Genomic DNA, 22955 nt, shown 5'->3' with positions numbered 1-22955 from the left:
GGAGATGTGAGCTAATGATTTCTCAGAACTATCTCTCTCTCTCCCTCTCTTTTTCTTAGGAGGCAGAGCTGCTCTCAAAGTAGCTCCTGAGGAGGGCAGTAACTCATCAGATTCCTTATGGAGACTATGGTTTTGGGGTTCTGACTTCTGACTTATTATCAGACATTTGCTCCAATTCAACTTAAGGCCTGCTGACCGCCCACATTTGTCTCATTTTCTGTTGCAAAATATTCAAGTTAGAACTCATAGTTGTAAATCTAGAACTTGACTGAGACAAGTGGATTCAATTAAGTTTCCAATACAATAGTCCAATCAACTTTATAACTTCACAGGTTGTCCCCAATTGAATCTATCCAGATACCCTTGAAACTCTGAATTCAATCCAAATTGCAGTTCAAGTTCTTTTATCTATTGATTTGTTATACTTGCTGCTGCATGATAAAGATGTTGAATATCCTGTGTCAAGTTCAAAAATGACTTGCAACTATTCTTAACTATTCCTGATGAAAATGGCTAATGCACTTTTTTTTCCAATTTTTTATTAGTTTTATGGATAAATTATAGAATCCTCACAGTTCAGTCTTCCTCATAAAAACTTAGATGGAAGCAATTGGAGAGTAGTTTTCCAAAAAGAAAAGAAATAGAAAAGGAAAAGAAAGAAAAAAGGAAAAAAATAGTTTCCCCTTTCATCCCCTAAAGGTCTCTTTCCCTGCATTTCCTTATTCAAAGGTGGTTGCTACTTCTACTGTTTGGAATTTTATCCCCTTAAAGAAATAGATCATGCATTCTAAGCCATATGAGGCCATGTTTTCAATGTCAGCACTATTTAGTGGACTTTGCTTGCAAAATAGGCCAATAGACCTACTGGGGTTTGTATATTGAATATGAATTCTTCACATTTAGGAGCCGTTACTTGGTGCTATTATAAAACCTTGGGCTGATAAGAATGAGAGTGTGAGCTTGAATCTGAATGTGGCCACTTAGATGTTAAAAATGCTAGTGGTTGGGTTTGTATACAGTCCACCCCTCTTAAGATCCATGGATTTATGACCAGCATTTGGGTAATGGTGTATCTAAGCTCATCATATTTGGTTGGAATTTATCTGTATTTTGCCTTTCTTATTTTTACTATTTATTTGATTTTTTTATTATCTTTTTTATACTTGTGGTATTAATTTATCCAATCTTGTGTCTCAAAATAAACATGGCCACTTAGATGAGCATGGCCATATTGCCAAAGTGTGGGTTTGTATTTGAACGTAGCCACTTAGATGTTAAAAATGCCAGAGGTTAGGTCTGTATACAGTCCACCCCTCTTAAGATCCATGGGTTGATGACCAGCATTTGGGTAATGGTCTATCTAAGTTCACATATTTGGTAGGAACTTATTTGCTTATTTTTTTGATCTTGCTTATATTTCAATTGTGATTAATAATTTATTTAATCTTGTGTCTCAAAATGAACTCAATTTGATGATATTGAAAGTTGAATTTTGGTGCTTTAAAGCACTGATTCAAATTGTGTATGATAAATGCCAAAAAAAATGTATATATGACATGAATGATTACAGGAAATGGTAGCTGTCCTTTTATGTGGATTCAAAAGGTAGAGCCATTTCCCAAAACAATTTTACTTTACCATATGTTATCATTTTGAAGTTCAATCTCTTTTAAAGCACACAAGAGTGGCATTATACCAATAGATAACTTTTAGTCTACATGCTATTGGAATCCTTGATGTGATAGATAACAATTTTATATTACAATCATGAGGTTGATTTCCTAGGCCACTTTATTGTGAGAGTAAACATGAATTATACAAGGCATGTGAAATAATGGTGGTTGAATTTGAATGGTAAGTGCGTCCAGATGACTACTTTTGGAAATGCTTCTGGACCCTGTTGCCCTGTTGGAATTTTTCCATGGAGGTTTATTCTCATGGTTATTTCATTCTTTTTTTTTAGATTAATTGCAACCACAGAAGCCCCACTTCATTGTATTATTAGTAACACATGACACTAGATGTTGAAAACATGGCAACAGCCTCTTTTGATGGAAGTCATGATACAAAATATAAGCACATAACAAATTCTTCGTTGGTTTGATGACCATTAAGGTTGAGTTAATGTTCAGATTGATGATCCATCAATGGCCCATTTTAATGATCTTTCATTGGTTAGATTGTCAACATTCGTTTTTTATGTACCACATTGGAAAGGGCATCATCTTGGAGAAACTGCTATACTTGCATTATATGTATATCCTTTTTTATACTGTGGTGCATCATTACATCCCATTCTTTGTTGGTGCTTCAGCTTGTCTTGTAAATTGACAATCATAATTGAAGTACCCTATGTTTCAACTTGTAGGGGTTACAGTTATTTTGAAACCATTTCTCTGTTCCAGCATGTAAATTATGGAGCTTTTTGATCTTCTCACATGTGATATTTGTTCCCACTATCTGTTGTTTGAAGATTGAAAAAGTTATTTAGCATTTTGTGAGGTCATTGTTATAGTGCCAACATCGTAAGCATCTTTATGGGATTCATTAACGTACACACATAAAATGTGAGGATGATAGAAAAGATAACAAGTTAAGATGATTTCAATATAACCAGCAGTATGACATAAATATATAGGTCAAACACCAGGGTATGTGAACCCAATGACAATGTTGCATGTATTTTATATTTCAGAACATTAAACCTGGTGCAAATAATATTTTCACTGTTGTTCCTCTTGTTGAGCCTGAGGCTTAGTTGTTAAGGGTTGATATGTTGTTAGACCCAACAAAAAGGTTTCGAATAGCAGTATGATACCCACAATTTTTCTTTCTTCTTTCTCTGAGTCAGTGGAATGTCTCCATCTATGCTTAATAATGCTGCCGCTAAAGACTACTAGACAGTAATATCCTTTTCCTTGTGATCTGTAAAAAGTTGTCACATTTCAAACTTGTTGACCACTCATAGATGTGGTTTCTAACGAGAAGTTTCCTTTCTCACAGAGAAGAATTTATCCAGCTTGGGGAGAGGAGTTTCTAAAAACTTCACTAGTACCAGTAAACAACATATGGCCCTCCATCAGAACCGAGAGGCATAGTTCCCATTTGCCAAGGTCTATTCACTAGTACCTCTATGTCATATTCTGGAAATCTTTCTGAATTTGATGAACCAAGGTGGTATTGGATGCCTGGATGTTGATATTTGCTCCCTAAGGCTTGGTGCCTGTAGCTATTATCTTAAAAAGGTTTATCTGTGATTTAAGCCAATAATGCTGGATGAACATAGTGGTGTTGTGCAGGATGTTGACACTCAGTCACTGGAGTCAATCCCTGTTATCAGACTTTTGGCACGTCAAAACATTCTAAAGTATGTGTATTCCTGCATCTAACTAATGGTTTTAAATAAAAGAAAATTAATTCTTGCAAGAAAGATGAAGATCTGTCACTGCATTGGTGTTTGGATTCCAGACAAGGATTAGGCTGTGAGCCAAAATGGTCACCAAGATGCTCAGAATTTGACTGGATGGTGGAGTTATCTACTTGGTATTAAAGATCCATGCTCACGAAATGGATCAGTTCCCAAGGGGGAGAATTTTAAGGGTGGAGGGGATAAGACTTGGATTTTTTCAATGGGAGTCAGGCTTAGCTCATCTTATCATGACTTCTATTTACATAGACAGTATTGGATGTAACATTCACACTGTAGCCCCTGAAGAAGCATTAACCTTTGTACAATGCATATATCAAGTAATCATCAAAAGGAAGAAAATATCAAGATAATTTGGCAGTATTGGATGTAACATTCACACTGTAGCCCCTGAAGAAGCATTAACCTTTGTACAATGCATATATCAAGTAATTATCAAAGGGAAGAAAATATCAAGATAATTTGGCATAATGCAACAGTGTAGGTTCAGGGATTCTTCATGAAGACATGCACTGATGCACTTAACCCATTACAAATGTAAATTATTTGCCTACAAAAATTAACAATTGAAAACATTGTTGGGTTTGTTAAAGATGTTCATTAATGTCTAGTTACTCAACATATTGCAAACACAAAAAGAAAAAAAAAGAAAAAAGGAAACAAAACTGAAGGTAGTTGCAGAGGTATCCAAAGGCCAAAGCATGTTTGGGATTCAAAGGACCTATTTGAATCGAATCCGGATCTCCTATCCACATGACACTACAGCTGTACATCTCCCCATAAATGGTAACATGTAAATACGGAAGATGTTTCCAATGTACAGCTATAGTGTTCTGTGGGTAGGTGATCCGAGCTCATTTGAATCACTTTTGTAGTGTCCTGTGGGTAGGAGATCCGAGCTCATTTGTGAATCACTTTTGGAATTTTGCAACAATCCTAGTATTAATTACATTCTTAAATGTTTCATACTCAAGAGTCATAAAATCCAGAGAAGCCCAGCACTGCAATTTTTAATGTTGAGGGATGACTTTCCTGGTGGCATTTTATAATTTTGTAAATGGTGGTGGAATTTTATAATTTTTGTTGTCAAGTGAGCATGGCTAGCAAGAAATTTTAGAATAAAATTGCAAATATTGCCTCAGGGGAAAAAAAGAAAGGAAAGAAAAAGAAAAATCACTTCATTTCTAGCCAGCTTTATTTGCAAACAAACATGAAAGGGGTATTTCCTTGCATGATTTTTCAGTAAACAATTTACCACTCTCTTAACAGGACGAACAATTTACAACGCATTCTATAATGTGAGTTGTTTTTCTTGTTGCTGGTTCCAAAAACAAATCAAAATCATCTAATTCGAAAACAGATTGTTTCTCAAAACAAAAACACAAGAAAACATATTTTTTGTTGTGTATGTATTTACTATTTTCAAAACTGAAACAAAAACATGTTCTAGAATTTCTGATTTTAAAAATATGTTTTCATCTGGTTATTTAATAGCATGTGTTCCATAAATCATATAATTCTTATACTATATTTGTTTTTGTTTAAAAAAACCATAATTTTGATGGTTCAAAAAACTTATATTGTTTTTTGAAATATGAGAGAAACAGAAAGTTGAGGGAAAGTTCTTGAGTATTTCGCAAAATATATTAAGAACTTTCCCTCAAATTTCTGTTTCTCTCTTGTTTTCTATCAAACCAAACATAGCCTAAGGGAGCATTTTCCTATGTCTATGGTTATTGCTAAAGGTGCAACTTGGGTGGATCCAATCTGAGTCTGACCCAACCCAATTCAAGATTTTGCAGGGGTTGGACCTAAGTTTTTGGTCTGTAGGTTGGGCTTAGGTTGAGGCCTCAGGTAGCCCGAGCCTAACCTGAATCCGTCCAATATATATATGTATGTATATATATTTTGTATACATGTTAATATGTTAAAGTATGCACATGCACAACCCAAGTTGTGTTGGGTGAAGCTTAGGGTGGGCTTAACCTCGGGTTGGGCCAGTCTTGAATGCAAGGTTTGCAGCTTTGGGGTTGGGCTTGGGTCGACCTTCACCCTGACCCAAACCGCACAAGTAGCACCCCCTAGTTACTGCTACATAAATAAAAATGTATTATTTTTTTCTGATGTGGCAGCTTTTTATTTAAAAAAAAAAAGCAATACTAAATATTATTTTTTCTCAATATGCATGAATTTGTTTTTGTTATTTATTTTTTAGAAACAAAAACAAAATCAATTATATTGGCGAACAAAACTTAATAAGGAAGACGGGAAACATTTAAAATGCATATCAAGGGAGAGCTCATCAACATGTAAGATTTTGTTTTTCCTAAATGTGTAAAGATATCATCTTGGATTACTATCACATGAAAGGACAATTTACAAAAGGGAGTTCTGTTGGCTATAATTTGAGATACAATTCTCATGTTTTGTCTACTTGTCTAGATGCCAAAATTTTTAACCAAATTAATGGAGAAGGGACACTTGTGGAAATTAAGGTGGGTCATTCTTGTGGAAAGCTTCGAACCCCTCCTACTTATATTTATCTATACCATTTATAAAAATGAGGATGGTAACAATTTTTAGTCAAAAAGTCTGATTTTACTTTTCCTTTTTACCCTTTATGATTTTTGTTTTTTCAGTAATTTATTTAACTATCATGATTCCTGAGGCCCTATGCTAAGTTTTAGTAAAAGAGCCTGATTTTATTTTCCCCTTTTACCCTTTATAATTTTTGTTTTCCAGTAATTTATTTAACTATCATGATTCATGAGGCCATACGCTGTCCATCAAACTTTTTCCAACGATAAAAAATGAGAGTGCAAACTGGTAACATGGTTGTATCTTGATTTTACTTTCCATCTTTACCCTCAATAATTTTTGTTTTCCAATGTTCTTTTTTGATCATTCAAGTATTTGATCTTATCATAAATGGCCACGAGCACTCTTCGGTGCTGACCTTGTTGCTACATACTATTTTCATTTAACTCATTTAAACCATCCATAAATTCTCATCAATTACACACATGAAATATAAGGACTGTTAAATGGTGATTGGAGATCCCATAACCAATAATCTATCGTTATTATTGCTTTTTCTGAAATCATATATCGGTCAATTATTCTATAAATTCACCAAGATATTTAGAATAAAAATTAAAAATTCATGAACCTTACTTAGGATTAACATAGTGCATGTGAAATCATCTAAACACTAAAACTTGAAAAGAATACAAAAGACACCTCTTATTGAATTAATATTAATATTAATTTAATACTAAATAAATGAGAATGTTGCAATTGTTTTGGTCAATTGCAAACCAATTGATCGGTTTGAACCGTTCAATGGTTTGGCCAATTTTTATTTTTTTACATTTTTTTATTTTTTGTCAGAATGGGTCGTCCATTCGGTTTGAACGATCGAACCGTTCGACCCAGGAACCAGACCCCTGATCGGTTCATTGTCCGATTCGGTTTTAAAAACCTTGGTAAAAAAAACCTTGATTTTATTTTTGAACTTTACCCTCAACTTTCTATTTTTTGCCATTGTATATATTGCCATTGCAAAAGAATTGTGAAAAACATAAAATGAAGAAAAGAATATAAATTACAAAAAAACAAAGAAATGCATAGAAAATTTACTAACAAAATATAGAAATTCATAGAAATTTCTATACCATACTAAAAAAAAGAGAATGTTGCAATTGGTTTGGTCAAAACATCCTGATTTTACTTTCCAACTTTATCCTTAACTTTCTATTTTTTTTCCATTATATATATGTCATTGCAAAATAATTAAGAAAAATCACATAAAATGAAGAAATAATATAAATTACAAAAAACAAAGAAATACATAGAAAATCATAAAAAATTAAGAAAAATAACATAAATTACAAATCTATACCATACCAAAAAATGAGAATGTTGCAATTGGTTTGATCAAAAAACCCTGATTTTACTTTCAAACTTTACCCTCAACTTTCTATTTTTTTCCATTGTATATATTGTCATTGCACAATAATTGTGAAAAAACACAAAAAAAATGAAGAAAATAATATAAATTACATAAAAACAAAGAAACATAAAGAAATTTACAAAAAAAAAATAAAAACACATAAAATTGAAGAAAAAAGCATAAATTACAAAAAAAATAAGAAAAACCATAAATTATAGAAAAATGAACAAATTTTGTAGAATAAAAATAAGAATTTATATCTACTACCATATATAAAAAATGAGAATGATTCAATTAGTGTGGTCGAAAGACCTTGATTTTTCATACCAATTCTACCCCTTAGTTTTTGGTTTTTCCAACATATCCCAATTTTATATGAGGGTGCATGATAGTAGTTGGCAAAAAAAAAAATTGTCCTTTCTAAAAAGCCATTGGGTGGGCACCATACCAATCAACTTGTTAATGACCCATTTTGGGTTCAACCCAATCCAACCTGCCGAACCCATTAAATTTTCACATAATACATAAATTCTAGACAAGTATAACTATAAAAAATACATAATATACAAATAAAGATAGAAATTGTAGAAAATAACATAAATTAAAGAAAAAAATAAAAAATGAAAAATAATTATAAAAAACATAGAAAATGAGAAAAATAATATAAATTACAAAAAACAAAGAAATACACGAAAAATTAGAAAAACATAAAAATTGATGAAAAATAACAAAAATTACATAAAAATACAAAAAAAAAAGCCATTCCATGGGCCCTAAACATGTTTGTCAATTGGGCTCACGTCTTATATGGGCATTTGGCCATTGGTAATGTACGTTATCATGTGTGTGGTTGTTAAGTAGGGCTTGCAACTCATTTCCTCAGTCTATTTAACATTGTGACACATTATAAATCGTCCAATTGTTTTATACTTGGACAAATGTGCGGAGGTGATCAACGTGCCTAGGTGTTTGCATACATGTTACTCTAGTGGTTGGTTGATAAATTTTGCTTCCAACTAATTTCTTTATTTCCTTTTTAGTTAAAAAGTAAGAAGAAAATGTTTTTAGGCTTAAATGTAAGTTATTTAATAGTCATCTTAAATAACGACTTCTGCTATTCAATAGTTAATTGAATAAATTAACATAATAGCCTTTACTTCTAACCATTAATAGTAATTATTTTCTTAGGTTTTAAGTTATTACAAAATAGGAGATCGGTTAAGAGTGGCATCTCCTATTCTCCATAAATAATGTGTTTCATTGGATGAACTTTATCTATATATAATGTTGTTGAATGTAATTTTATAATTGATTTGGTGCATTAATGTTTCAATTTGATGCATTTGCAACCAACATATTATAATTATAAAATTCAGATCTTGGCATTTTGTGAGGATAGTCTTTTTTATGTATTATATAATTGTCTTAGGACTTGAATGGTATGTAAACTTTCATCTATGCCCGAGATATAAAAGCATAACCAAACATCGCCATCAATATCAAATGCCATGTGCAACATAGGCCATTCCATTGGTATTGATAAAAAGTGAGGGAAGTAAGGAGGGGACAAAGGAAACTTTGCCGTTGTGGAAAGGTGGTTAAATTCATTAAGTATTAAACAAGTAAGTGATTTGGAGTTTTGCCATGTGTCCATAAGAATTTCTCGGGATTGGGAACTCTCATCTTTAGAGTTTACATGTAAGCATGTTTGTAGTTACAGCAATTCTAAAAGCTCGCCCTCTACCACATGGCGTAATGTCTCGTAAGAGCACTTAAGTATTTGAGGATGGCGCTGCAAGTGGTGCAATGCCTGGGCGTCACGGGGGGGGGGTACAGATGTAGTAGGCACGTTAGGTAAGCACAATGAGTGAGCACGTAATAGCTGTGTGACACATGTCTCAATTAATGTGCCTTTCATCCAAATGTTTTTGCTCCATTAGACAGAAATTATCCATTCTTTTATTATCTTTGTCAAAATAATTAAAAATAAAAACAATGAAAAAGGAAAACCTAAACATATTGGGAATTGGAACTCATTTACGTTTTCATTTTTATTGTTTTTTATTTTTAATTATTTTAACAAAAATAATTAAATAATGGATAATTTCTGTCTAACAGAACAAAAACGTTTGGATGAAAGACGCATTAACTGAGACATGTATCACATAGCTATTACGTACTCACTCATTGTGCTTACCTAATGTACCAACTACATCCGGACTCAGGGGCTTTCACAACTTGACACTTTGTGACACGGCACTCCTGCTACGTTACCGTCATTGCAGCATTACCTTTTGCGAAAATGTGTTTAGAATGATGTTATTACCACCGAAAAGAAGGTATGACATTGCAAGTGATGCCATAGACTTTGCGATGGTAAACCCCATCATGTGCTTACACATACGCACCACAAAACTGATGCCTTTTAGATTCATAATAATCATGGATTTCTCTCTGCATGGGTTGTCATTGAGAGATGGAATACATTAAAAGAGATAGCATTGGCAACGTTTTGGCCTTTTTGTGGTTTTAGAAGCTGTTTTAAGAATTTTTAGTAGAAGTTGGAATGGCTCAGGCAGGTCAAGAAAGTGCCCAATCTTAGCCCAAATAGATAGTCGGGTTATACGGGTTTATATTCGATCTGAAATGAAGGTGAAGGCTTTGTGGGTCTGGTTCCAAAATGCCTGAATCAAGTTTATATTAGTCCTGTTAAACCTGTAAAAAAGGATTCTCAAAGAGAAAGTAATGAAACTCAAAAGTAATTACTTCATTCAATTCAATGCCAAAGATCTTGTACAAGGGCCTATTTATAGGTAAAATCCAACTTTCCCGAAATAGTAAAATTACTATAAAAGAATACTCAAATTTCCTAAAACATCTTATTTTAATGAGTATGAGTTGGGACTCCTCAACTAAGCTAAAACAGATAAGATGCATGACTTGCTAAAAAGACAAGTTTTTGAGAAAAAAAAAATGCTTGTTTTGGAGCAATGCGGTGTAATTTGGGTGTTTGAAGCCTCCTAGTTTGTTTTGGCCCCTTTTCTTCTTTTCCTTCCATTCATGGGTTTCTATCAACTGTTCAGCCACTTGTTCTTCCTCACAATGTCCCAATGACCAATTGAAGTGTTCAATCCAAATCCAAATTAGGGTTACAACTTGGGCCTGGTAAACAGTACAACATTACATCAATAGCTCTTTTCTTACAAAGATAATAATAGCGGGATTCGAAACTGCATCACCACTGACATAATTCATTGAACCGTCAACTAGACCATCCCTCAGTTGGTTTGAGCCAAACTTAATTAGCTTGATATCTGTATGCATAAATATTATATAAATGTTTATTTATATATATATATATATATATATATAAGGTTATCTATCTATCTATCTATCTATTATCTATAGTTGGTTACACATGTTTCCTTATGCAACTGTTGGTGCATGTCTACAAGACGATCATTAAGTTATGTTTGAAACTTTCCCTAAACCTCTTATTTCTTTCTTATTTTCTATCATATCAAATATAGCCTTTAGAGTCTAGATCATCAAATTAATGATACAAAGCAGTAGAAATAATCCATTAACGCATAGAATTATAGGCATTTAGACCTAAGAAAATAACTATAAAGTATAAAGCCACACCGCAGTTGAGAATATTTTACTTTGGCAAGATGAGAATAGCTTTGGTCGCCCATTGGCGTAGTTCTTGTTAAGTACTATCATCACCTTCACAACAAAGTGATTTGAATATACTATATAAGATGGGGATGGTTAGACTCTGTGATCAACCAATAAATAAACGGGAAAGCCTATGATAGCAGAAAGATGTGGTATCGAAGAGCTTTGACCAATTAAAACCCACCCGTGAATTTTGATAAATAAAATTTAATTAATCCATGATACCAGTTGATTGATTATAAGTTTTCCGGATAATGAGGTATTTACATATCATAGTTGAACCCTAAATAAATTAATGCGCAAAATAGGTACTCCTGGGGTTGTAGCAACACATCCAGAACTGACCCAATTATTGAGAATTTGGGACCATTATGGGTCTAACCCGATAAGACCCGATTATAATTGATAGCTCTACTTTAATCTGTGATTTCACAATAAACTTATAAATGCATTTGAACATCACATATAATACTATATGTATACCATGAAAAGAAAAAAAAAAAAAAAACAGATCTTAGGGATATTATTGTAATATGCTATTCATAAATGAATACAATTAATTTTATATTTAATTGGTTTCAGGTCTTAATCGAGACTGAATTCAGTCAGTGCAAAGCCCATTCGAACAGCCATTATAGCCTTGCATTGGGGATATCTCTCCATGAAATAAAGCACAGAAGTATGAAGATATTTCCGATATGAGGCTGTAAAGGCTGTTCGAACAATGGGCCTTGCACTAACTGAAGCCGATCTCGTCTTAATCAGTTCAGTTCAGAACAACCACACCAATCTGAGTCCAGATCTTCTAGCCACTCACACCTAACTGTACATCGAGAACATCGATGGCAGCAGATTCAACAATGTATCATGGTCAGCGGATCCAAACTCTACCAATCCAGGTCCAATTATAACCAGAACAATATAGACGAAGACAGTATATAATTGGGATAGTTTGGTTCACTTCTCCCCATTCTATTCAACCCATTAACAGAATGACTCGATGTCTGTTGTGTGGGTGTGTGAGAGAGAGATCCACTGGCCAATGTTCAATGCTTTTGCTTTACAAGATTCAACCCAATAAATTACAATGCCACTAAATCTCTTTTTTTTTTATAAAAGAATTCAACATTAAGAATTAAAATAAACCCTAAAAAAGATAGATAGAGAGAAAGAGACCCACTAGCCAATGTTCAATGTCTTTGCTATACAAAGATTCAACACAATAGATTACAGTGCCACCAAGTCTTTTCCTTTTTTTCCTTTCTCTTAGGCTATGTTTGGTTTAGAGGAAAACGTAAGAAAAGGAAGGGAAAGGTAGGCTATATATAGGTTTCTCTACCTTTAAAATCTCTTTTTTTATAAAAGAATTCAGCATTAAGAATTAAAATAAACCCTAAAAAAGATAGATAGAGAGAAAGAGACCCACTAACCAATGTTCAATGCCTTCGCTATACAAAGATTCAACACAATAGATTACAGTGCCACTAAGTCTTTTTTTTTTTTTTTTCCTTTCTCTTAGGCTATGTTTGGTTTGGAGGAAAACGTAAGGAAAGGAAGGGAAAGGTAGGCTATGTATAGATTTCTCTACCTTTCCCTTCCTTTTCCTTCAAACCAAACACAGCCTAAAAGAATCAACAGTAAGAATTAAAGTAAACCCTAGAAAAAGATAGATGGAGAAAAGGAAAAATAATAACTAGCTCCCTTAACAAATAGCTTTAGTGGAACATGCATTCAACCTACTATTTTATTTATTAGTAGAAAATTGGATGGAAGGTGAACAAGGAAGGGCTTCCCGTTCTTAAACAAGCAAAGTTTTGTTTTGATACATGGCTCTTTAGGTGCAGTGGACATCCATATACAGAGCAAATTAATACGGAACTATCAGAATAGTTTTATTACTTAATTCAATCTAGTCGACCAAATTCATTAACTAATTACCAATAGAGTCTGGTGGGGGCTGGGGCCACTAATTTACCAAGTTGAGATCTAGTTTCAAGGGACACCCTTCATGCCCTATCTTAGGTCCCCCCTCTCCACCTAAACCAAAACACAGTCCCAACATCAAACAATCACTCAATAAAAATGGATTGCTTCCACAACCAGCATCATCAAATTCCACTCAGACCAAATAGTTTATCCTTTTCACTTAACAATTGTACATTCTGCCATCCCCATTTCCTAGTTGCCAACTATGGAAGTTCTGCAAAAGGAATCCATACACTTGCTTGTACACCATTCCTCACTAATAGCAATTAGGGTTTAAATGTACAAAAGTCACAGTCATGTCCAGATTAGCTGAATGCGATGGTTGTATTATTGACTGTGTAGCTAATATTAACGCCCCACATCAGTCAAAAAGTGCATATGCCCCACAGCCACTCAATCTCTCCCTACATGAGTATGCTGTAATGGATATTATTATTAGTTATACAGCCCCATAACCAAACATTGCATTCAGTTAATCCAGTCTCATCACATTCATTCAAGATGAAGTGGGTCGCTAATCACAAATCTAAATAGCCTACGTTTTCTAAATCAAATGAAAAAAAAAAAAAAACGATTTAAGTTGTCTTGTGGATAGGGAGTCCCAAACAAAGCCCCATCTTTAATACAGGGTAATCATTAGCTAGTAAGATTGAAGGTTGGAAAGTGGGAAGTAGGGCCAGGTTATGTTTAGGGGTGCAACTCATGTTGGCCCAATTTAACATTTAAACACTATTTTAGGCTTGGGCTTCAGGTTGGCCCATTCAAATTTTGATAAAATCCCAATCCTAACCTGTCCAAATTACACCTCTATTTATGCTAATCATAGTCCAACTTGAATTGTAGAACCCCCATCATAACCTTAACCCAACCTGACTTTCATTAGGTTGGGTTTGGGTTTGGCCAATTTCTTCACTCCTTTTCGCTTTAGGAAAAAAGTGTCCTTACTTCTTTGACTTAGATTGGCCATTCAGACTTAATTAAGTTTAGCATCAATATTTAGGCTGCATTTGGCATTCTTTATTTTAAGGACTTATTTCCTTTTGGCAATTAAAAACTGTGTATAGGGGTATTTAAGCAACAAAAAGGAGATAAGTCCTTAATATAAGGAACGCAACCTTATATGGGAATTAATATCACACTTACGTTACACTAAGGGGGCATTCTGTTTTTGGATTTTGAGAAGGGGAAAGTTGGTCAATGGGATTTTGATTCCCCTTGACCAAGAAACACATGTTCTTTTTGCAGTTCCTAGGTGGATAAATAACTTTCTCACCTGGGGAGAAATTGCCAACACTTGAATGAGACAAAAATACCCCTTTTGATAATGAAATTTTATGGCCAAAATAGCCATTACCTTATTTACATGGAAAATAAAAGAACATAAACAAATGCACTTACTCGAGTAAATAATTTACCGAAAAACGAATGGGGCGTAAAAATAATCTTTCAATTTTTAAGTCTTTGTCTATACCTATAATATTTATAGAAGTATGAATGAAGTGTAATTTTCTAAAATTTTTGCTGAACAAAATTTGTCCATTCAACTTGAGTTATCATATGATGGATAAATTTGTATCTTATAAAACTTTAAATAAGATGGTTGAGATTGCTGTAATTATTATAACAAAAGTCACATAAATACGCCACCTCATCTTCTTATCAAAGTCCATTCAACAAAACAGGAAAAAAAGTGTCGCTTCAATTCTGCATACACTATAATATATTAAGTTCAAGTTATGTGTTTCTTCTTCCGGTTTCAGTTCTTAATTATGACTCATGCATAGATAACTATTTGAAACCTGGCATATAAAAATGTAAATGGGAATTTGGGCCAGTTATGTTTTGGGGTGCAACTCGTGTTGACCCAATTTAACATTTTACACTGTTTCGGGCCTGGGCTTCAGGTCCAATTGGAGCAAATTCTTCACAGTTAAAAAATTCAGTTCAACATGTCCCTTTGTTATTACTTGTGTTAACTGCAGAGTCCTGTTGCAAATATATCCTCGCATGGCTCAATTCAATATGTTCCGAGATCAGGGAACCTTGTTGCACGTTTGATTGCCCAATTTTCTGTTGAAGGCCTAGAATTATCTCTTGGTCATGGTTTCTAGAGTTCCGAAATTATATAATCTGTAAAGCTATGTACCTTGAGCATTCTTAAGGTATGAATAGGTATATAATCTGTAAAGTTCTTTTGGTTTTCATGTGCAAAGCACATGCATAATTACTAATATATGAATAGGTATAAATCTATGATGCCTGAAGGAAATGATATTAGAAGAGTTTTGAGTTTGGGTTTGCCAATTTCTTCACTTCTTTTTGCTTTAGGAAAAAGTATTCTCATTTCTTAAGACCTGAGATTGGCCATTTATATATATTAATAAGTATACACATGCTTTGCATGTGACAATTTTTTATGAAGATGATGATATTAAATAATATGTTTCAATTTTTTTAATAATTTTTTGTATTTCTATGTCTATAAAAATTATTTTTATTTGTCACATTATGATAAATATACGATATTAGAGATGTATCCAAATGTTTTTTACAATTTTTTTGCATTTTTTATTCTTTTGTGTGTTTTCATCTTTTTAAATTTTTATTATTATTTAACTATGACATCAAAGGTTGACATAGTTTGGCCCAAAAAGGTTGAATTATATTGTTGACTCCACTAAATAGTAAAGCATCTCCATTTTTGGGTTGGTATTTAATTTGTATTTTATTTCTATCACAAAAAAGATTGAATGAAAGAAAATTGAATGAAGAGAAATATAGTAGTTAAAATTTGCACTTTGTGACCTCACAATTATAGAGGGACAAATTCAAAAATAGGGGTAGTCTAGTCAAGAAAAGGATTAACAAATGTTAATAGGAGTTAATACCTTACATATAAAACTTAATGAGATAGATTTGAATAAGAAGAAAAGTGGTTGTTAAAATTACATTTCTATCCTTACAATTAGAGAGGGACCAAATTAAAAAATGAGGTATTTTAATCAAACAAAAATTCTACCCTCTCATTCACACTTTTAATAGTAGTAGTAGTAGTAGAAATCGGCTTCAGCACTCACAAAACCATGCTCACACTATCCGCACAGCCTTTTTTATAGGGAAATATTTCCAATACATGGTGTAAAAGGTTATACAAACAGTGTGAGCACCGTCTTGTGAGCACTGAAACCGATTTCATAGTAATAATAGCAGCAGTAGATAGATAAATATAAAATATATGGGTATGATACCAAAAAAAAAAAAAAAAAAAAAGCATGATACTAGAAGAGCTTTGACCAACTAACCTCCACGTGATTGGCTACTACCTTTCATTCGTTATAAATTTATCCTATATCATATTATGTATATTTGGTATCATAGTCGAACCCAACATGTATGTCATTCAACCTGAACTTAACTTTTGTTGTTTTAAACGATCCAAAGTTAAATTGGGGTCATAATTTTAACCTTAAGCCAAAACTGATCCTACAGCTCTACCTTTAAAAAGACCCTAATCTAACCTTCAACCCAAATACCCAATACCAACCCAACTTTTTTATATTCAGCTTGGGTTCGGTTCAGCATACCTGGCCCATGCAAGTGTTGCAGTACTAAACATACAAATTCAATGATTTTAAATCCACCCAAAAATTAAAATTCCAAAAATCTCCTGTTTCACAGTCTACAAATTAAAGATACCCAAATTAGTGGTTGGGTCAAAGATTATTGCCATTCTAGTGAGAACATAATGGGCAAAAGAATGGGGGCCATACCTACAGACCATAGGCTTCTTTCTAGAGACGCAGGTGAAGAGAGAGTGATGTGTCTTACCCTAATAAACTATGTGACCATCAAAAGCAACTATAAATAAACTAGCATAAACAAAGCATCAGCAAAAAGAATATTCTCTTCCTAGGGAAAAATACAAAATAAAAAGAATATTCCCCATAAAGAATAATGCAGTAATTGATATAACATTTGTAGTGGGATTTGTAAGCACATACATTATGATAATTTAAGATCATAACGTCATGCCTTCAGTATTGCTCCACTTCATTGCTCACAAGGATTGAATCTGAGCTTTGAGAGAAAAAAAAAAATTAAAAAAGAAAATGAAGGAATATAACTTGGCCCAATGAGGCAGCCATGCAATGTGACATGTGGTGTTCTTTTATATAGGACAGCAGTCGTCCCAACCTTGTTATCAGTTAGTACAATCAATGACCATATGTAACTGGTTTTCCTATTTCAAAGTTCATAATTTCTTGTTAAATGGTCTCAGCAGAAATATATAAAAGCTCATCATCACCTTCTAATAAAGAATCCAGACTTGAAACAATTTCTCTGTTTGATTTTGAACTTTGAACATTGACTTTTAAGTTCTCACAGTCAAATGTTTTCATGTTGAGAATGTATTCATGTGGAACCCCAGAAGTCCTCTCTCTGGTCTTACAAGCTGCTAAACATTTACTGAACCTCATTGAAATTATGAGCAAAGGCAGGAGATGCACAGCACGGCAATATGTGCAGAGGAGAAAACATCTCTTGAAGCAATTTGTCATTGCATAGTCAGAGAAAAGAAGTGTCAAAAAGTAAATGCTAGGGCTGAACTTGCCATTGATATCAAACCAAGAGGAAAAATTCAAAATGAGTAGAACAGAAAAGTATATTTCAAGATCCTTGAAGTTAAGCTGATGAAACTAAGAAATAGATTATAAAAAGTATTTCCCCCAAAATTTGCAGAAACCCATCTGAAGGAGCCTTCATTGTTACAGATTCAACTGAATTGCTACAAGCACTCAGCAAAACCAAACTATTATATTTCAAACAACTAAAGCCCTTCTAGTTAAAAAAGAACCCATTAGATCATAGAGGTTCCTTACATCCAAGCTTAAAAAGCACTAACTTCATCATTGCTTCAGCAGTGTTACCTTCCCAAACAAAAGCTAGATGTGTTGATTAGCCAAAAAGAAAAAACAGATGTCAAATTGGAAGGGAAGACCTCCCTCAACACTCAGCCCAAAATCACCTTAACTAAACCCCAAGTTTCTCGAAATTTATTGTCAAATGCAATGAAGCTATAGAAGGTTCCCAATTGAATGCCTGACTTTTTCCAAATGCAAGAAATGCAGGAACCCTTGGTATACACAGACAGTTTAAAGAGGAAAAGAAACAATTCAGTCTCCTAACTGATTAAAAAACAGTATCAACAACTGATCAATTGAAGATTAGTGGTTAACACTTCTAACATCAAGATGTAAAGATTATTACAGAACATAGTAACATTTAAAACATAGATGTAGCCATGGAACTCTTCAAAATATCCATGAAAAAGCGGGATTCAGAAAAGTAACCATGAAAAAGTTGTTCAAATTTTAGAGTGCTGAGAATGTCAACATTCCACCACATCTATGATGGGTACAGTGGTGGCTGGTGCATTGTAACCATAATAAGGTCACGATTTTTTCTGACCTAAAATACAACAAACATATGGATTTTAAGAAAATAGGTACAGGTTGAATTTTTTACGAAGATGTCAGCAGATATTTGATCAATACTGAAAATTAATTTGGAATCATTAATGGGAGCCAATAACTTCATGCATGAACAAAGCGAAAACCGATTTGGGCATATGGTTGGTGCAAGTTAAAAGAGAAACCACTATAATGGGTTATTGTTTAGCATTATGTGCATATGGTCAATGCAATAGCAGTACAATCTACAATGGGTTATTTTTTAGCATTAAACATGATTAGGTTCATCCTGCTATTAGCAAATGCATAAATTGCAGGTAGAGATCACATGGTTTAAACAACAATAAGTTAAACATGTTCAAATTATTTAATATGTAAATAGGGTTCGACTATGATATCGAAAAGACATGGTATCCGAAAAAATTTGTGACCAATCCAGTCAGTATCACAAATGTGGTAGCTAATCAGGTGGTATTAATCAAAATTCATGGGTGGGTTTCGATTGGTAAAAAACTCCTTTGGTACCATGTCTTTGGCGGTGTAAGACAAGCTCACATTAGCAAAATTAAGAAATGATATAAGCTCCTATAGTTTAAGTTTAATAATGGATATGACATTAAATATGACGAAATGACAAAATAGGGTTTATGTAATTGGGATAAGGCTTGGATGATGATGAGGATTTTATTCGACTTGCATTTTCATTTATGCTAAGTTGTTCTTATAAATCCAACTATAAGGTTTTGAATTAGGGTGACGTTGTGGCATTTGCAGACATAGAACTTAAATACAATTCCACTCCCACAATACAAATGCAGCCTGAGTAATTAAGGTTTCTCATAGCATATGAACGCTATAAGAATTGCAAATAATTAATGAACCATGAAAAAAAAAAAAAAAAAATATATATATATATATATATATATATATATATATATTGATGGTTTCAATCCCAACTAGAGTAAAGGAAGTTGATAAAGTTGTAGAAAAGTTTTCACTCCATGAGTGGGATATGAGTGGGATAAGTGTCCTTCCAAGCATTCCACTGACAGACATGGTATCATCAGGTTGAAAATCAAGCCCTAGTACAATGCTGTCCTTTCACTTGGGTGCTTGGAGCATCCTTCATTCAAGGAGTCAAAATAAACTCAAAAACCTTGATGCATTCAAGGATAATGCATGAAGTGGCACACTATTTGTTAAATAGGTGACAATATGTAATATTAGGCTGTCAAAATGACTCCTATATATATGTTATAACATTGCTGTTAGGATCACCACCATCACCAGAGTGTGAAACTAGTAAAGAACTTTTTTTGGGTGGGTGTGGAGGAGAGGGACAAGCCTTGGTGGAATGAATGCTTTGGTCACTGAAAAAAAGATTCAAAGGCATGCTTCGTTTGAGTTATCATAATGCCGGAAGTACCTCTTTGAATCACAACTTCAAAGGTGGAAGCTGAAACCTATTTAACCTATTTGATAGATTTGTGACATATGACATATGTAGTCCTTTATGTTCTTTTTTCTTTTTCTTCTCTTCTTTACAACCAAACTTAAAAAAAGGAGGTCAGAGGAAAAGGTAGTAATAGATTTTCTTTTAAAAACTCGGGAGAAAAGCACAAAAAGGAGTTAGGTTCCCTCCTATAGTTGATGGGAAATAATTTAACAAAAAGTTATAAATTCAATTGTTTTAATAATTTGCAAGATTAACTATTATCACAAGTGATGAACATAAGTTTATTGAGAAATGTCTTTGATCTCCTAATTAAAGTTCTAAAATATGGGAAACAAAAAGAGTGTCAATATATATGATTTGTTTTTCAAAACAAAAACAACAATCACATAAACAAAATTATAGGGTTTTTGGCTTTGACAACCCCTGTACTTCGCGAAAAGACCACTTTTTCCCTTTACAATCTGATAGGTCAATTTAGACCTTATATTTAAAAAAAAAAAAAAAAAAAAGACCCACCGTTAACTCCAAAACGCACGATGTTACTGACATGGTGCACAATCTGTTAAATAATGAATAAAATAATAAGAAATGCTGATATAGCACTATTAAACTCAAAAAACTAAAAATTTGCAAGGGGATCCCATTAAATAAAATAAAAAACTATTTAATGTATAATTAATAAATATTGAAAATAATATATAAGTGGGTCTCACTTGAACTTTCCTCTTTTTAGAGAAAATAATAAGTGGGTTCCACTTGAAATTATAAGTGGATCCCACATCTCTCTCTCTCTCTCTCCATCCCCCCATTGTCTTCTCCTTCCTTTTAACCTGCCATTGTAGCTACAACTCTCAACAGCGGCGATTAACATCCCCCCCCCCCTAATCCTCTCCTCATCTGGTCCATCTTAGTTCTCTTTACTTTTGATGGTTGCTTGACTAACTATAAAACAACAATTAGGCGTGGTTGGAACTCTAATACCTACCAAGGAATAGAAATTTAACAACCATAATTCCTTAATCAAGCAAATTGAAGCCCATGTCCACATTAGAATCTTCCTTCTCTTCAACTTTCTCTTCCTTCTTCGAGCATGATCATTTCCTCTTAACTCTTATCTCTTAAAAGGAATCTTTTAACTTTACGAGAAAAATGGTTGTTCAAATTCTCTTATCTTTTTTCTCTTAAAGTGTAATCATACAACTTTTTGTTTTCCAATGATACCCCCAAAAAGACAAACAAAAACTCTCATATATGGGATCAAAATTTAGAATTCAGAATTCAGAACAACATTCTCTGCATTCACAGTTTAGAGGAAAGAAAAGTTCACCAATACCAATATACCTCTTAATGTAATTATTGCACTTTTAGATGTCAGATTTCAGAGCAAACGAACATGCCCTTCGACTCAGTCGTAGCAAGTGCAGCAGCAACATTTCCAATACCAATGCTGGCAGAAACAACGACAACGTAACAGAAATACCACTGCCAAAAAAAATCAAAGCCAATTTCTCCCTAGCAAAGGCATTTAGCTCTATGATGTCCTTCCCCTTTATTTCACTAAGGAGCTCTAATCTGTCATCTTCTACTTCAGCCCCAACTTATCCGAGGATGCTATTAGGGTCACCAGTGGAGGGCTAGAGGTTTCTGCCAAGGACAACAAGTAGGTACAAGGCAATGACCTTCATCTCGTCTTGTTTGCTAGGGGAACTAGCTTTTCTATGATTGCTCTAAGAAAGTTGATGTACATATAAGAGCCGCCCACAAAGAAGATTTATCGCTCATTGACGATTTCAAATATTTAGATTTGTCCTTGAGCCAAGAAAGAAAAATGGTTGTGTCATATGTGATTCTCAAAAAGTTCGTGCCATGTTGCTCTGCTAGTTGTCCCTTTGTGTCTCACTCCCTAATGTTAAGGATTGAAAATAAGTTGAATGAATTGAGAGGTCTAGAGAATAGGGGTTTCCTCCTTATCATCACCTCCTGGCAGTAGGGGTGGATCGAGCGGAGTCAAATACTTGGCTATTTGAGCTTGGCTCATAGGAAGTATCAAGCTCGAACTCGGTTCGAGCTAGAAACTTAAGCTCGAGCTCGACTCGGCTTGAGTTCGACTATAAGCCAAGTTTTTTTCTTGGAAAATAAAAATTATATGTATAAAATTATTATTTTTTTTTTAGACAAAAAATTAAGAATTTTAAAAATCATTTACTATTATACATACATATATAATTAGTCCCTACCGTATATGTTAAATGTTGATATATTTTATTTGTGTTCTGTTTGAACTTTGAAAAAAAATGGTTATTTATGATAAAAACTAAAAATATAAAACCAACACAAATATAATACAATGGTACAATATTTAATTCAGTTTTGTATAAATTTAAAGATATATTGACAAAAAATCAATTTTGCTTAAAAAACTAATCATTTAAATATATATTTTGGTTTTTCAAAAAAACTAAAAAGAAATAAACTTAAATATAAATAGATATTTAGATATAGATATTTTAGTTTAAAATATATATAAAAACCAACTAAACCGATAAACCGACCCTTCATGTTTATGTCGGTTTTGCTTCAGGGTCAGTCAGTTTCGGTTTAGTCAATAAGTAAACCGACTAGGTCGGGTCGGTGGTAAAAAATGACTCAAACCAACCCAACCCGATCTGTGAACACCCTTAGTATCTATATATATATATAATAAAACTGATTTATCTAATACTAGCTTTGCGAGCCTCACGAGTTGAACTTCATTAGGCTCAAGCTTGGCTCGATTAGAAAATGAGCCTATATGTTGTGCTAAAATTCGGCTCAAAACTTAGTTTAAACTGAGTCAAGCGAAGCTCAAATAGCTCGTGAAAGGCTCGACTCGTGGCCACCCCTTCTCAAGGGCACCATAGAATCATTGTGTGATGGACTTAGAGGTCTCAAAGACTTCTTAGAAAGCATAGAGGAATTGCTATAATCTCCAATCACCCGCCA

This window comes from Nelumbo lutea, chromosome 3 (genome assembly GCF_056320005.1).
Source record: "Nelumbo lutea isolate HS-2025 chromosome 3, American lotus-T2T, whole genome shotgun sequence".
In the NCBI taxonomy this organism is placed as follows: domain Eukaryota; kingdom Viridiplantae; phylum Streptophyta; class Magnoliopsida; order Proteales; family Nelumbonaceae; genus Nelumbo; species Nelumbo lutea.
Note: the sequence above shows the minus strand (reverse complement) of the source record.